Below are 5,306 nucleotides of genomic sequence, written 5' to 3' on the forward strand. Positions count from 1 at the left end.
GTAGTATATCATTTGTTCCAGTAGTATATATCATTTGTTCCTGTAGTATATCATTTTTTCAGTAGTATATGATTTTCTCTCATTACTGCATCCTCTCTTGTTCCAGTAGTATACTTTGATCGTATAATTGAACATTTTGCACTTTGCAGCAGTGTTGATGACGTTCTGACAAATTTTCAGAAAAGTGGAGGAAAAACGCGGACTTGGTGTGAATGGTTCAGTGTCAAAATCGGAATCTGTATTTTTCGAAATTCTGACAAAAAAGATCACAACACAATTGGTGAGAAAAAATACCTGGCTGCATTTAGACAGGCAGCCCAATTCCGATATTTTTTTAAACTAATTGGCCTCTTGACCAATCAGATCAGCTGTGAAAAGAGGTGATGTGAAAAGATCTGATTTGACTGGTCAAAAGACCAATTGGAGGAAGAAATATCAGAATTGGGCTGCCTGTCTAAACGCAGCCACATACTGCATCATCAATTTACCTGGAATGGAAAAAAGCATCCTTAAACCTCAGAAGGAGACTAGAACAACACATTCTATTAAATAAACATTTATTTGTGGTAGAAGCTAAAACTGCAATAGGTAGTTTCATTAAGATACTGCAACACCAGAGTAACAACTATCTGTGTTAGGCCATGCTTTGGTTTAGCACAAAGTTACGGAGTCACACACAGCTCAGGCCATACCTCTTTGCGCTGGAGAGGGACATCAGGAGCATAGTGGACAGGAAGGTGAGGCACATAAAGAGAGATAGAGAGATTACATACTCTAGTGACATGCATGACATGAGCTGTTGACGAAAAAGCAGCCTCTGGTATTATTAAAGCAAACAGAGGACAGACTGGGTGGATTAAATGACATGTCACAAAACAGAATGACATATGAGTTATATAGAAATATGGACTTTCTTTCTTTCACACACACACACACACACACACACACACACACACACACACACACACACACACACACACACACACACACACACACACACACACACACACACACACACACACGCACAACCTTACTTGTGAAGAGATCTTCCCTGTATGGTGGTGAGACTGGAGAACACTGACAGATCTGATAGCTCTTTAGGCCACGACTGGATGGCTAGGATATCTGGACATCAGACAATGGGCAAGCAAACATAGTTCACACAAATGCAAATATACACAGTCACATGCTGGACAGACTCTGACTGTAAGAAGGTGGACAAACTGTGATTTCAATTTCTGGTTATACTGTATAGCAACAAAGCAACATACTGTAGGAGAGGGAAAAAAGCTAAGTTTGAGATTGGTAAGAGGAAAACAGACCTCTAAAGGCACACACACACAGAAACAGACAAACACACACCTGTTATCTCCTGCACAGAGCGGAAGACTTCCAGCTTCTTAGGGTCCAGAGGTGGGATATTCTTATAGTCATCACTGAACAATACACAGAGCACATCTACTGTTCATGTACTGATAATGCTACGTAATGCAGCAATCAAACTACAACGCTTCCAGTGCAATGAACTCACTTACCCAAGGATCCCTGTGACCAGGAAGTGCAGACTGCCCTGTATCTTGGTGCAGTTGATGAAGCTGTCAATGTTACTGGAGTCCACCGTCTGTCTGTGCTCAGGCCCTGTGCCCTCACAGGCTAGTTTGGGATCAATCAATCAATCAATCAATCAATCAATCAATCAATCAATCTGTCTCTGTGCTCAGGCAACCCTTTCAGGCTTGTGTATGAAGAATCACTCTCTAATCTTGAATCAAGTCCAAACTACCAAAAATGACAGCATAAAATTCCTACACAATCAACCTTAATTTAGCAGCTATAAATCAACCATTGAAAGTGAATGTATCCACTACAGGGACTATTTCTCAATGTCCTCACATCCTTTCCTCCTTCTCAAAACTCAGAGGGACCTCAGACCTTCACCTCCAACGTGGCTGGAGAAGTAGGCGAGGAGAGAGGAATCGAGGAGAGAGTATCTGGGATTGGGCCAGGGTGTGTTAGTGTATTGACTGTGTTGGATTACCTTTAGGGCACAGCCCTCCACAGAGCTCACACTGCCTCTGACCACTCCTCTCCACCTCCTTCTTGTCTGGAGGACAACCACTCACACAGGAGCTGCCGTCCACCACGAAGTGGGCTGTATGGGGGAAAGAGGGCAGAGGAGAAGAAGAGACAGAGGCATCTATTCACGTATGAATTCTGAACCATGCAGTGGCTTGGATGTTCTGGATGTCACTTGGCTGGTTCAGTGTTAAGAAAAATACCCAGATACCAGTTTATCAAATCAAATCAAATCAAATCAAATTTTATTTGTCACATACACATGGTTAGCAGATGTTAATGCGAGTGTAGCGAAATGCTTGTGCTTCTAGTTCCGACAATGCAGTGATAACCAACAAGTAATCTAACTAACAATTCCAAAACTACTGTCTTATACACAGTGTAAGGGGATAAGGAACATGTACATAAGGATATATGAATGAGTGATGGTACAGAGCAGCATACAGTAGATGGTATCGAGTACAGTATATACATATGAGATGAGTATGTAGACAAAGTAAACAAAGTGGCATAGTTAAAGTGGCTAGTGATACATGTGTTACATAAGGATGCAGTCGATGTTGTAGAGTACAGTATATACATATGTATATGAGATGAATAATGTAGGGTAAGTAACATTATATAAGGTAGCATTGTTTAAAGTGGCTAGTGATATATTTACATCATTTCCCATCAATTCCCATTATTAAAATGGCTGGAGTTGGGTCAGTGTCAATGACAGTGTGTTGGCAGCAGCCACTCAATGTTAGTGGTGGCTATTTAACAGTCTGATGGCCTTGAGATAGAAGCTGTTTTTCAGTCTCTCGGTCCCAGCTTTGATGCACCTGTACTGACCTCGCCTTCTGGATGATAGCGGGGTGAACAGGCAGTGGTTCGGGGTGGTTGATGTCCTTGATGATCTTTATGGCCTTCCTGTAACAACGGGTGGTGTAGGTGTCCTGGAGGGCAGGTAGTTTGCCCCCGGTGATGCGTTGTGCAGTCCTCACTACCCTCTGGAGAGCCTTACGGTTGAGGCGGAGCAGTTGCCGTACCAGGCGGTGATACAGCCCGCCAGGATGCTCTCGGTGTGCATCTGTAGAAGTTTGTGAGTGCTTTTGGTGACAAGCCGAATTTCTTCAGCCTCCTGAGGTTGAATAGGCGCTGCTGCGCCTTCTTCACGGCAGCTGTCAGTGTGAGTGGACCAATTCAGTTTGTCTGTGATGTGTATGCCGAGGAACTTAAAACTAGCTACCCTCTCCACTACTGTTCCATCGATGTGGATAGGGGGTGTTCCCTCTGCTGTTTCCTGAAGTCCACAATCATCTCCTTAGTTTTGTTGACGTTGAGTGTGAGGTTATTTTCCTGACACCACACTCCAAGGGCCCTCACCTCCTCTCCTGTAGGCCGTCTCGTCGTTGTTGGTAATCAAGCCTACCACTGTTGTGTCGTCCGCAAACTTGATGATTGAGTTGGAGGCGTGCGTGGCCACGCAGTCGTGGGTGAACAGGGAGTACAGGAGAGGGCTCAGAACGCACCCTTGTGGGGCCCCCGTGTTGAGGATCAGCGGGGAGGAGATGTTGTTGCCTACCCTCACCACCTGGGGGCGGCCCGTCAGGAAGTCCAGCACCCAGTTGCACAGGGCGGGGTCGAGACCCAGGGTCTCGAGCTTGATGACGAGCTTGGAGGGTACTATGGTGTTGAATGCCGAGCTGTAGTCGATGAACAGCATTCTCACATAGGTATTCCTCTTGTCCAGGTGGGTTAGGGCAGTGTGCAGTGTGGTTGAGATTGCATCGTCTGTGGACCTATTTGGGCGGTAAGCAAATTGGAGTGGGTCTGGGGTGTCAGGTAGGGTGGAGGTGATATGGTCCTTGACTAGTCTCTCAAAGCACTTCATGATGACGGAAGTGAGTGCTACGGGCGTGGTCGTTTAGCTCAGTTACCTTGGCTTTCTTGGGAACAGGAACAATGGTGGCCCTCTTGAAGCATGTGGGAACAGCAGACTGGTATAGGGATTGATTGAATATGTCCGTAAACACACCGGCCAGCTGGTCTGCGCATGCTCGGAGGGCGCGGCTGGGGATGCCGTCTGGGCCTGCAGCCTTGCGAGGGTTAACACGTTTAAATGTCTTAATCACCTCGGCTGCAGTGAAGGAGAGACTGCATGTTTCCGTTGCAGGCCGTGTCAGTGGCACTGTATTGTCCTCAAAGCGGGCAAAAAGTTATTTAGTCTGCCTGGGAGCAAGACATCCTGGTCCGTGACTGGGCTGGATTTCATCTTGTAGTCCGTGATTGACTGTAGACCCTGCCACATGCCTCTTGTGTCTGAGCCATTGAATTGAGATTCCACTTTGTCTCTGTACTGACGCTTAGCTTGTTTGATAGCCTTACGGAGGGAATAGCTGCACTGTTTGTATTCAGTCATGTTGCCAGACACCTTGCCCTGATTAAAAGCAGTGGTTCGCGCGCTTTCAGTTTCACGCGAATGCTGCCATCAATCCACGGTTTCTGGTTAGGGAATGTTTTTATCGTTGCTATGGGAACGACATCTTCGACGCACGTTCTAATGAACTCGCACACCGAATCAGCGTATTCGTCAATATTCCCATCTGACGCAATACGAAACATGTCCCAGTCCACGTGATGGAAGCAGTCTTGGAGTGTAGAGTCAGCTTGGTCTGACCAGCGTTGGAGAACACGAGAAAAAGAATATGAGAATAAAGACAAAAACACACACATACAAGGGTACTCACGGGGGGCAATGGGAGACACAGATGGATCCGTACTGATACTTGGCGTTGGGGTTCGTCTCCATCTGAAACGTCTGCTTGTTGTAGATCAGAGTCTGGGGACACTGGGGCACACAGGAGCCTGAGTCATTGAAGTGGCGGCACGCCTGAGAGTAGGAAGGTAGACACACACACATACAATTTAGAATGAATCATGAACCTTCTCATGAAGTAATCTATATTAGCTTTCTTACTGTAAATTTGCTACTTCATCAGCTGTTACAGAACTACACTACACAGTTAAAAGCCTCAAAGCTGCACGTGCCATACAGTAGGTGTTCTGACATACGCCCACGACTTGATAACTCAATACGTAGCCAATTAAATAAGGTTCCGATATATGTAATAATGGTGACGACACGGCTGTGGACTCTCTATTCAGCTATTAAGGTTAAATGACTGTTAAATCACTACTCCTTTCTGAATGACTAGCTTCTCTGTAGGAAAGACAGAAAGGCACTC

The 5,306-nt window shown here is 45.7% G+C and overlaps 1 long non-coding RNA gene across 1 annotated transcript; it reads right to left on the reverse strand.

The window, feature by feature from the left end:
* Positions 1-569: 569 nt before the first annotated feature.
* LOC124019356 lies at positions 570-2,152 on the reverse strand. Its single transcript, XR_006835764.1, has 4 exons — positions 2,039-2,152; positions 1,536-1,653; positions 1,363-1,436; positions 570-1,125 (listed from the first exon to the last, which is right to left on the reverse strand). It is a non-coding gene; the product is annotated as an uncharacterized LOC124019356 (long non-coding RNA).
* Between the last annotated feature and the right edge of the window lie 3,154 nt (positions 2,153-5,306).

This window comes from Oncorhynchus gorbuscha, unplaced genomic scaffold, assembly GCF_021184085.1.
Source record: "Oncorhynchus gorbuscha isolate QuinsamMale2020 ecotype Even-year unplaced genomic scaffold, OgorEven_v1.0 Un_scaffold_8088, whole genome shotgun sequence".
NCBI classification, from domain to species: Eukaryota; Metazoa; Chordata; class Actinopteri; order Salmoniformes; family Salmonidae; genus Oncorhynchus; species Oncorhynchus gorbuscha.